The sequence below is a fragment of the Argopecten irradians genome, chromosome 3 (assembly GCF_041381155.1).
Source record: "Argopecten irradians isolate NY chromosome 3, Ai_NY, whole genome shotgun sequence".
Lineage (NCBI taxonomy): Eukaryota > Metazoa > Mollusca > Bivalvia > Pectinida > Pectinidae > Argopecten > Argopecten irradians.
Window position 1 is genome coordinate 3,933,394 of NC_091136.1, and position 12,757 is coordinate 3,946,150.

Here is a 12,757-nt window from a genome sequence, read left to right on the forward strand (position 1 = left end):
AACGCGGGTACGTATTATGTTTCCCGCGTCGTCCTAAATACCGGGCGGTAGTTGACTATCACTGCGCCATGACGGCAAAACAGCGAATTGACTCTCCACTGTTTTTTATCCATAATATTAACGCAGGAAATCCTTTGCATTGAGCTCTGGCGGTCGTAACCTTATTTTAGGTCATCGGTACGCAATTTTCCTGATGTTATTTATGTTTTTAAGGAAACCATTATATTTTGCTCCGGAAAGGTAATGGGCCCTTTAAAGCTGACAACAAGTTAAAAACATTGCAGTAGTTGAAATTAAAAAAAATATAAATAAAAAAAAACTTAATCAAAAATGTTATCTAGAATCCCCTATTATGAACAGTGGTGGTATCAGTGGCACGCCATTTTTTCTTTGGCTCTCTTCTCTAACCTTCACTGGCCCAATCCCCTATATAAAGCACGGGAATATCTCAACATGTCTTGTCTCAATACACATGCCCCGTGCAATATACAATGTCAAATTGAAAATAAACACTGCACTCTGACATTAAGTAATAGGATATGTGTTTATGTCCAATAGGGATACATGTTTTTGATGCATATTATATAAAGAATATCTCAAATATGGTCCTCACCATATAGTAGGTATGAAGTATACGGACAGGTAATTTATTTTTTGTAATTTTCATTTACGGACCTTGACCTTCCAGGTTAAGGGATCGGGTAGTATTCAGAAAAAACATCGACCTACTATTAGTACCTGCAGACAACTACCCAATGCAGGTTTTGAACTTGTAACACATGTGGTGGTAATTTGACAACTCAATTTATATTAGCCATAAGGCCACTGCTTCCAAAGGAGGGGTTTTAATCAATTACAAAATGGAAGGCCTTATAGCTATAATATACTGACCATTTTTTTTATTAATTAAAAACATCTTTATAACAGCTAAGTATATACGCAGTGTAAATTAAGGATTTGGATCAGACTACACATTTGTACCCGCATGCAGTGATGTTGGCATTGCTGACAGTCTCCATTCTAGGCAGGCAATACAGATTTCATTTCTTGTACATTTCTACAAAAACAATACGACATTCATTTAGGAATCTCCTCATTTCTTCGAGAATAAAACCTTTAGGAATATTATGATCAATCACTAGTAGCTAAATTATAAAAAAAAAATATTTAGATTCTAAATGCAAGGCAAACTTTTTTAAATTTGAAAATGCAAATCTCTGAACCTAAAATGGCACAGAATAATTTCCAGATTAAAAATATCAAATGTCACTTGATAAAAAGTGAGGTTTTTTTTAAACAATATTGGAATAACATTCTTTTTGGTCATCATATACACATATCATGTAATTTTCACATGGATCAATTGAGAATCACACTACAATCATACCTGTTTGAATGACTTCATAATAGAAGACATGCAGCTCTGTAATAAATGTATTCTGCATGATGACATATGTAGTTTGATAATTAGGATATATACTACATAATCAAATTGGATATATCTCCCTCAGATTGCATGGTAAATTAATCTAATTTATAAACAAATATTTCAAAGGCCTAATTTTTTTATCTCTACATTTTCCGAGTTTTAAATTTATTTTGCTGCATTATTTAAAAAAATGCTATAATGTCTTTTAAATACATGTATTAAATACCAGGAACTAAACGTTAATTTACAGATTTTATTTAACGTTACGTTCTTTCTTTTTGAAATTGACACAATCATAAACACAAATATCTAAGCTTATGGTCAATAATTAAAAATTAATCAGCCGTGGTAAATAACTCCATCCCTCAACCTGTGCCCATGTCTGTTTAGATCAGTGGACTTGCTGCTAAGAACTCCGCGCATTACCGGTTGTAAGCTGTCGATGGGGGTCAAAATACCGTTCTGTCCAAAGGCTGAAGCCATGCAGTTGTATGTGGTGTCAAGGCCAGTATGTGGATAACTGATGCCTTGGCAGCCTCCAGTAATGTCAACACTTCATGGTTGCTGTGTGAGTCCAGTATTAAGAGCTGCGGACGTTCTTGGTGACAATGCTTGAGAAAGACTTCCTTAAACCACTGATTTCTTAGGATATCGGTCATCCAGGCTGCCATGCCCTTACAGTGCGAGCAGGGACATCCTGAGTCTTGAATGATTCTAGAGATCTTTTCATTTTACCCTTCACGTCACACAAAGGTGGAATTGATAATCCTCTGGCACTTACGCAGTCTAGGACATGAACTGGAGGTTCGACCAGGGAGGCTGCGAGCTCCTTTACGGTCACACACTGCGATTGGAGTATGCTCCATTTGGAAACCTTTCTCATCGATATCCCATACCTGGTTAGGTTCGTCTATCAATTTCAAATCTTTCGGGATTTCCTCAAGAGAGTTAAAATACTTAACACACAGGACGGTTCATCAACCTGCTTCTCTGTGTGGACAGTTTTTCAGGCCGCCGAATGACCATCTCTGGGAGAGGTTTTTAAGGCCTCTCCCCCACATGTTGCCTGGAATGCTGTTTTTAAAAGTGGTCCTCAGGTTCAGGGCTTTCACCACCTGACCGGTCTTTGCATGAAGCATAGCTCTGCCGATTCCAAAGCTTTTCTCCTATGCACTAATTGCCTGCTTGACTATAGTTTCCTCTATTTCTGGAGATAGTGCTGATGGTTTCTCAATCTTTGCTCCAGGAAGAACTCGTCCAGATAATCGGTCTTGGAGTGTAGACCGCGGAACGCTCGCCTTACGTATAGATAACTGATTTGTTTCAACAGTAGCAACTGCTTTCTCAACCTCGGCCAAGGGATATGTTGAATAAATTCCCTTTTTTCTGGACAAACTGAAATTACGAAAAGACAAAGACATTAATATCATGTTTAATATTTCATTGAAATTAAAGGAATGGATCAAAAGATGAGTGGAGATATTGAAACTCATAATTAAAGCAGGAAATATTTGCCTTTGCTTTGTGTTCATTTTATGTTGGACGTGACAAGACAAAACAGTTTTCGGCTTCGAATTGCATATACATTTTTCAAAATTATATTGATCTTTCCCGGACATAAAACTATTTTTGTCTTTGCCGTGCATATAAATTTATTACAATTATTTTGGTCTTAATGGGATGTGAAACTATTTTTGTCTTGGCCTTGCACATAAAAAGTATATTGGTCTTTGCAGAGCGTGAAATAATTGCAAATATTTTTTTGAGTCTAGTCTTCTAATATGAGTCACACTAATGTATTGGTGAATGTAGTACACTTAAATTTATAATTCTAATTTAGGTTTTTCAGTCTGATAGATAGATTTTGTTTTTTATCTTTTATAAAAAGAATCAATGTTAATTCCTTTCATGGCCTAAAAAATATGTCTGTCTAGGGTTACTCGATTTCGATGTCTGTCTAGGGTTACTCGATTTCGATCTCAGACTCCGGCTTAGGGTCAGAGTGAAAGACATAAAAAAAAACATCCCGACCTACCGACCCTATTTTTTTTTGCATTTTTTGCCAATGTAACTCTAATTAAACAGATTTGTTTTGGCCTAATTATATAAAATTAAACAGATTTGTTTTGGCCTAATTATATAAAATTGAAAAATACAAGCTAAAAAATATTTAAAGTTCTGAATACATGTTAGATCGATTTATAAATAATTAGCAACAGCAGATGCATAATGGTAAATAATGGCCGCTTTCATTTCATCTTATTTAGCTCCACAAGCCTCTGTGCTAAACTCTAGCAAGTCTACAACATGTGCTGACGTTATCGACTAGTCTTGTCTGGACTCGATTTTGATTGGCTCGTAATAACTACGTCAAATTTTACTAGCTAGATGCGAACTGAATGTGTTTTTATTTCGGCCACTCCAACGAACGACTGTTTCTGATGCAAATAACAATTTTATTCTTTTTCAAAGTATTTATCTGTATAGAAATGACATTTTTCTAGGCCTAACAACTGCTTTTATAACAATTCCCACATAAAAAAACTTACGTGACTTTGATTTGTGGTACCCTGCAGCTCGCAAACGTTGTAGTTTGTCACCGCAAATAGTCGAAAGATGAAGTGTCAATATCGCACACGCAGTGTTCCAAATTCAAAGCACGCGACACACAGGTCAATGTTTTTTATGTTTCTAAATACAATCGGTAAACTAACCTAATTTGCGTATTGTTTCTCGCAGTCACAAATTAAATCTGTACGCACAACTATAAATAAACCTTAGGCAATTGTCTGTCTCTATTGAAGAACAATAGGTGAAATGAATACACATTATGTTCCGTTCAACCTATTTTAAAACAACACGCATACATACATTTGGTAATGGCGTTTACGGAATATCACTAGTAGTATAATAACTGAATGCTCATGATTCTATCAAGGTACGTATGATAAATATATTTTCAATTTTTTCTCCAAAAAATGGCATACTTTACAAACATTTGGTTATATCGTAAACAAACCACTAAATTTGTTTACTGTTCTATAATTAAATGTAGATGTGCGTTTATATGTTTCTCCGCCATTTTGAATTGTATCAAAAAGAAGTCGGTAAGAGAGTATCGTTTGCTATATTAGTATTATGTTACCAGATATGTCAATTTCTTTCACTTTTATCAAATCCACAACTCCATTACATACATATGAAGGGTTATATGAAGAGCCATTGAAAAATACTAGTATATTTTATTTTCTCTACCGTCTTTTAAAGGTAATAACATAATTATTATCGTTAAAATAAAAATATAAGAATTTTATAGTGCATTTCTATCTCAGAATTATTTATTAGACTTAATAACGGTAAGTGAAAGTTTCTATCTGAAGTGGTTGCATGTATTTGAAGTATATTTGGGAAGTTCAACAATTTTATTCATTCATGCAAATTACAGTATGTTCATTTATACTCCGTTGTTGTCACACACGTTCCATTTAATCTGTATACCGTGATGAAGATTTATTGAGATATGACCTAGATTTACAGTAAACCAGAGAGAGGTTACCCTTCCGAACCGCTTAAATCACATGTGCATTTTAGGTTACGTTAATGTAATAGTATAGAAAACAGTAATTGGTTCAGTTTGCATACTCAAACAACTTATTGTGATAACAATGATGTGATAATATCGAAATATTTACAAAACGTGTTAACACAAACAATAACGACCTGAGCTAACCAAATACAAAGTTCTTGTTTACAATGATGGTGGAAATTTAGGAATTTTATGTTCAAACTACGTATGTCAAGTTTGCCAAATATTTTGATAACAATTAGAACCAAATATCGTTATCAATATTTTCTAACTGACTTTTCTTTTTTAAGGTTAACAAGAACTATGTAAGACGGTATGGGACTTTCAGTAGCGACCATAGCGTCCTTTCTCGGCGTTTGCGGAGGAATTTCACGTATCGTCCTGGTCATCTTCAACGCTGCTGGATTGGTAGGTGTTAAAATACAAAAAATGGTTGTGCTCAGTCAATATTGCTTTAAATGAATTCTATGCGTATACTCCGAAGTACACTTGTAATATTTAGCGAATTAAAAAGAATGGAATTTGAGAGTACTCGGCGATGTATAATGGCAACCATGACACTTATTTAAAATCAAACACATCAAGTACAACTAATCATGCAGCTCCTTTCTCAAATTAGACAAAAACGTCTTCTAAATGAACACTATCCAGCATGTCCAATTTTTTTTCAATTTAATTTTATGTCATTGTGGGATTTGATTTTCGGGGTCTGTTGTTAATTTAAGATTTTCGGGATGTCCTTGTGGTGTTTATTTCAGATTTGGGATGTCATTGTGGCTGTTTAATTTAAGATGTCCTTTGGCTGTTTATTTTGGGGATGTCATTTGGGATGTTAGGATTTTGGGATGTCATTGGGTGCTGTTATTTATTTTCGGGATGTCATTTCTGTTAATTTCAGATTCTCGGGATGTTATTCGGGTTGTTATACTTTCAGATTTTCGGGTTGTTCCTGATCGGGTTAGCGAGTGACTTGCACGTGAGTCCAGGTGATAATGACCTTGGCAATAACTATTAGCGAACTGAGAAGGCCCTTCTTATCTCGTTCGTATCCAGGTATATCCCTACCATGAACACCGGGCCCATATCCGGGTCGCTGATATATTAAGCACTTTCTTCAATGCGATATGGATCGGAGGAGATTTTATGTTGATAATATCTGTGATAGGCCTCATCAAGGGGGCGAAGAAAAGCAGCGAGGGTTTACTGTTGTTAAGTGTGGAACACTCATATGAGAATCACCATAATAACATCCGTTCAGTTTTCAGATATCCTCGATACTCCAGGGGTTAATATCACTGACGTTATATCCACTCCTGGGACATCTTACGATAAAGCTGGAAGCAACAGAAAGCACACGTAATTTGATCTTTTAATGTACATAAAAGGCATTGTATACTGTGCACTATGGTTGTTTGCGTTGCTTTGAAGTTGAGAATCGATCGCTTTCAAATCTTCAAAGGAAGTCTCTGTGGACCTGTGATTGGTCAAGTTGTTTTCTTCTGAATTGTCCAGAATTTTTCCATTCTGAAAAGTTTTACTAAGAGATATTCCAGGGTTTGGATATAACGTCAGTGATAGTGGAATGTCGAGGATGAGTTTCAGAGAGTTTCTTGATAAGGAAATAAATAATGAATTTCCTATTATAAGATGGCGATAACATATATGTTGAATTTCCTATTGCTGGATGGCGACTGTCTTTATGTCACAGTGTATATTATGTTTTTCTTTCAGTATAGCGGCTTCATGGTTATCCTATTGTTTATTGAATTCATCTTCTACGGTATGATCACAGACAGTTCGGTAGGAATCATTAACTTCATTCGTTCCCCTTTTGAATTATAAAACTATTCTATCACATTGCAATATATGCATGCGCCATTAATTAACCATAGTACAATATTTTTTAATGTATAGCAATAAGTCATTACTATTATGATTTCATTAATAAGGTTGTCAGAGCTAATCTAATTCATAAACTTACATTAACACATTGTAAATTTTGCATTTATTTTTTTCAAAGACGCATGTGTATTCATACAGAATAATATTGAAGATGATAAAAAAACATTCATGTGTCAATGACGTTTGAATTAATTACAACAAAAGCATGAAAAGTAGTTAACTGTAATCTCCCCTCTTTTCCTTATTGATCTAAATTAATTTACAGTAGATTATATATTGATAATTCGATTTTCTAATACGCCAGACTGCATGGACAATGAACACATGCTTATGTACGGATTAGAGTAGTTGTCGCTGAATGATCTACCAGATGAAATAAAATTTTAATATTTCTTTTTCATTCGCAAGATTATACTCATGATAAAATATGTTACTAATTACAGCTTGGTAGCAGTATGAACGACAAGATACCATTAAAGACGTCCATTCAGGTATCAATGTACAGTTCGTTTAAGAATTATGGAGGTGTATACGAGACAGACGACAACAGTATTGGATGGTCCTTCCCAATGCTTAAACTAATCCTTTTCATGGACTTTTAGTAGCGACCATGGCGTCCTTTCTCGGCGTTTGCGGAGGAATTTCACGTATCGTCCTGGTCATCTTCAACGCTGCTGAATTGGTAGGTGTTAAAATACAAAAAATGGTTGTGTTCAGTCAATATTGCTTTAAATGAATTATATGCGTATACTTCGAAGTACACTTGTAATATTTAGCGAATTAAAAAGAATGGAATTTGAGAGTACTCGGCGATGTATAATGGCAACCATGACAATTATTTAAATCAAACACATCAAGTACAACTAATCATGCAGCTCCTTTCTTAAATTAGACAAAAACGTCTTCTTAATGAACACTATCCAGCATGTCCAATTTTTTAAATTTAATATTTTGGGGATGTCATTGGGGCTGTTGATTTCAGATTTTGGGGATGTCATTGTGGCTGTTAATTTAGGATTTTCGGGATGTCATTGGTGCTGTTAATTTAAGATTTTCGGGATGTCCTTGTGGCTGTTTATTTCAGATTTTGGGGATGTCCTTGTGGCTGTTTATTTCAGATTTTGGGGATGTCCTTGTGGCTGTTTATTTCAGATTTTGGGGATGTCATTTGGGCTGTTAATTTAGGATTTTGGGGATGTCATTGGTGCTGTTAATTTAAGATTTTCGGGATGTCATTTGGGCTGTTAATTTCAGATTCTCGGGATGTTATTCGGGTTGTTATACTTTCAGATTTTCGGGTTGTTCCTGATCGGGTTAGCGAGTGACTTGCACGTGAGTCCAGGTGATAATGACCTTGGCAATAACTATTAGCGAACTGAGAAGGCCCTTCTTATCTCGTTCGTATCCAGGTATATCCCTACCATGAACACCGGGCCCATATCCGGGTCGCTGATATATTAAGCACTTTCTTCAATGCGATATGGATCGGAGGAGATTTTATGTTGATAATATCTGTGATAGGCCTCATCAAGGGGGCGAAGAAAAGCAGCGAGGGTTTACTGTTGTTAAGTGTGGAACACTCATATGAGAATCACCATAATAACATCCGTTCAGTTTTCAGATATCCTCGATACTCCAGGGGTTAATATCACTGACGTTATATCCACTCCTGGGACATCTTACGATAAAGCTGGAAGCAACAGAAAGCACACGTAATTTGATCTTTTAATGTACATAAAAGGCATTGTATACTGTGCACTATGGTTGTTTGCGTTGCTTTGAAGTTGAGAATCGATCGCTTTCAAATCTTCAAAGGAAGTCTCTGTGGACCTGTGATTGGTCAAGTTGTTTTCTTCTGAATTGTCCAGAATTTTTCCATTCTGAAAAGTTTTACTAAGAGATATTCCAGGGTTTGGATATAACGTCAGTGATAGTGGAATATCGAGGATGAGTTTCAGAGAGTTGCTTGATAAGGAAATAAATAATGAATTTCCTATTATAAGATTGCGATAATATATATGTTGAATTTCCTATTGCTGGATGGCGACTGTCTTTATGTCACAGTATATATTATGTTTTTCTTTCAGTATAGCGGCTTCATGGTTATCCTATTGTTTATTGAATTCATCTTCTACGGTATGATCACAGACAGTTCGGTAGGAATCATTAACTTCATTCGTTCCCCTTTTGAATTATAAAACTATTCTATCACATTGCAATATATGCATGCGCCATTAATTAACCATAGTACAATATTTTTTAATGTATAGCAATAAGTCATTACTATTATGATTTCATTAATAAGGTTGTCAGAGCTAATCTAATTCATAAACTTACATTAACGCATTGTAAATTTTGCATTTTTTTTTTCAAAGACGCATGTGTATTCATACAGAATAATATTGAAGATGATAAAAAAACATTCATGTGTCAATGACGTTTGAATTAATTACAACAAAAGCATGAAAAGTAGTTAACTGTAATAAATACTCCCCTCTTTTCCTTATTGATCTAAATTAATTTACAGTAGATTATATATTGATAATTCGATTTTCTAATACGCCAAACTGCATGGACAATGAACACATGCTTATGTACGGATTAGAGTAGTTGTCGCTGAATGATCTACCAGATGAAATGATATTTTAATATTTCTTTTTCATTCGCAAGATTATACTCATGATAAAATATGTTACTAATTACAGCTTGGTAGCAGTATGAACGACAAGATACCATTAAAGACGTCCATTCAGGTATCAATGTACAGTTCGTTTAAGAATTATGGAGGCGTATACGAGACAGACGACAAAAGTATTGGATGGTCCTTTCTAATGCTTAAGGTAATCCTTTTCTCGTACATTAATGGTACCAGAAACGCATACAATAATATTCCTTTCTAGCATATCCTTAAAGATGCTCCACCACTGACAAATGGTATTTTTTCACTATAAACAACAGGAGCAAACGATTTAGTATTTTTTTCTTCAGTTACAAAAGTTACTTATTTTACACCATTACCACCATTGAAAAGTTTGGGCTTCTAATTTTTACTTCAATTTAAAAATATGAAAAATAATTAATTGCATCCCGAAAAAATTCCGTGACACTTTATCCTATGTGGAATGAAGTACTGATTGTGCATGCACCAAAGGCGAAATAAATTATTTTACGTTATTTTTTTGTGTTAATTAGGCATATGTATATACACGATTAAACACCAATTATTGTTCAAATGATTAATATCATTTATGCCCTGTCGGCGGTGGAGCATCTTTAATGGTCTGTTCTTGTTCTATGTCCCAGACAGCAGGTATTTTAATTAAAAGGGTAGTAATTCTACTGTTACACCAAACTACAACACAAACATGCTACAGCCTCCAAATCCATGGCCTGTGTAAACTAAAAATGACTTGTTCTGGTCTAAAACCATTTCAAGAACATTCAGCCTTAAGTCATGGTGACGGCTTTGGTAGCTTTGTCTAAACTAGTCCCTAGATATTGTTCTTTTAGACAATTTTCCTTGTCTTTCTAGGATATTAATAGGTCCAGCAATATATACAGAGCAATAAGCCATTCCTATGTAGTACTTTCCAGTCCATTCATAATAGTCGGTATATTTCAGCGGCACAATCTAGAACCTGCATGTGCCATGTTTAAAAGTGCATTACTGCAATAGTGCAAAATAATGTCTTCGCACATATGACCCTTGTTTTTAAGGGACATCACCGGATTTTTAAGTCTAAGAGGTTGCATGGAAATACTGATTGTAAGTGAACGAAACATCTTTTAGGAAGAAAACTTCTGTAAGCAATACCTGATGTCTAATCCATTTGACAATTTGTGTCTTTGTCAATAAAATTCATTGAAATTGAATTTGAACGAAACAGAATTGAACTCGAAAGCAAAATTATTCACATGAAACATGTCATTCTGACATAACTGTCTGTTATTCGATGCTTTTGTATAACATCTGTCAATAAAATTTGTTGAAATATAAGTCATTGCAAATTTTATTCAAGTGCGTTTCTAGATTGACTTCAATCGACGTCATAGCATAAGTTCACGGCTGACAATATGAACGTTTTTTTTTATTTCTTTCAGTACGACTGTTGTGGTGTTTATGGGTGGATTCAGTACAAAACTCTAACTGATAATCTCAACAAACCTATCAGGGTAGCGGGAAATATCATCTGTTGTGATATGGATCAGCTGAAATTACGCCTTAATGGTTCCTGCTGGCCCGGAAATGTTTAATCCTCCGACATATCGGTAAAATATTTTTGTATTTAGTCTCTTTCATCACACACTTAATCAGCTCCTGTTTTGACCACAGGTACATTTTACGTCATTTGTTCTTGACAGTAACGTTTTCAGTTAATGAGGACCATGCTGATATTATCAGTCACAATATCTCAGGAGCATTTCATGCAACCTGCGACGATGTCCGTGATATTTTTAAATTGCAATATCTGCGAAGAGTTGTCGTTCTATAACTAACTTAATATGTAGGTCTAGTGTGGGCGTCATTACAGCAAATGCATTTAAAGAACTTGAAGCATAGTTTAAAGCGTTTGTCGCCATAATGTTAATGGAATCAAGCTAGCACTACTATTCTGAAATAAACACGTTTAAAAAACATTGATCTTTGTTTATTTAAACCTATATTGAGTGCCAGCTATAAATATCCAGTTATGAATAATCTGTAAATGGTTTTATCATTATTGTTTCCACACGTGTTTTCCATTGACAGAGCTGTTATGACGCCATTGTTGATACCATTCTGTCCTCAAGCTCTGGGCAAATTCTCCCAATGATTTATATCATTCAGGTAACTAATCAAAATAGCATTTAACAGAAAAAATAATTAAATAAATAAATAAATAAAAATAAACATACAGTTTATAATACTAGGCCTTTATGTCAATTAAGAAGTAAAAATAAGATAGTTTTCATATAAATAATAGCCTAAATTAACCTGATTCACATTGGGTTTCGTTAAGATCAAATTAGAATTGACACGAAGTGCATTGTAAAATTAACACCTGATCCACATTATTTTGGTAATTTTAATAATTTAATATTTGTTCGTAATTGCCAAGAAATAAGCATAATACATAATGTTTCGGTGGAAAATGCGTAAATTAAATACGAACTATTTCGAACGCATTTCATTAAAAATTTTGAAAACATTATACTTCTTTTTTCTTAATTTAATATTTACTATTTTTATCGCAGTTTTTATTTATTTTTCAGTGTTTATTGATTATTGGCGGTGTTATGATTCTCTTGGAAAACAAGTATTCGTCAATCACAGTGGAACCGGAAGAAGAAGACTATCCCGAGAAACGAAACACGCTCAGACCATTGTCGGAAAAACGAATTCCGGAATGAAAACTAGACATTGATTTTTTTACACAGCATATGATCAAGATAGACTCTTACTTACAAATGAGTACCACGCCTTATTATATTCGTGGTCATAGATGGCTGGAACTTTTACACTTTGGACAGTATAAAAGTATTTTTTTTCAACACATACCGATTCATTAGTGCGTTGGGCGAACATGTATTTTTTTTTATCCTAGGTAGATAAAATGTAAATAAAAACTTTAAACAAGAGAGGTTTTATTAACCAATAAGTGGGTCGTTTTACCTCTGTGGTCTTACTTGATGTAAACCTTTTATACATCTCGAATTAAAGGTAATTGAACTTATTGTCTCCAAGTTGACGACACCATCGTTAATACAATTGTATATCTTGTTATTAAATTTAAAACATGTTAAATGTATTTGTTACTTTTATTATGCCATCTCTTGTAAATATTAACATGTTGATTTGA

The 12,757-nt window shown here is 34.4% G+C and overlaps 2 pseudogenes; both read left to right on the forward strand.

Annotated features, from left to right (window-relative positions):
• Positions 1 to 5,330: 5,330 nt before the first annotated feature.
• LOC138317163 (uncharacterized) lies at positions 5,331 to 7,519 on the forward strand (annotated as a pseudogene).
• An 8-nt stretch (positions 7,520 to 7,527) lies between these two features.
• Positions 7,528 to 12,308, forward strand: LOC138317164 (uncharacterized; annotated as a pseudogene).
• The last annotated feature ends 449 nt before the right edge of the window (positions 12,309 to 12,757 follow it).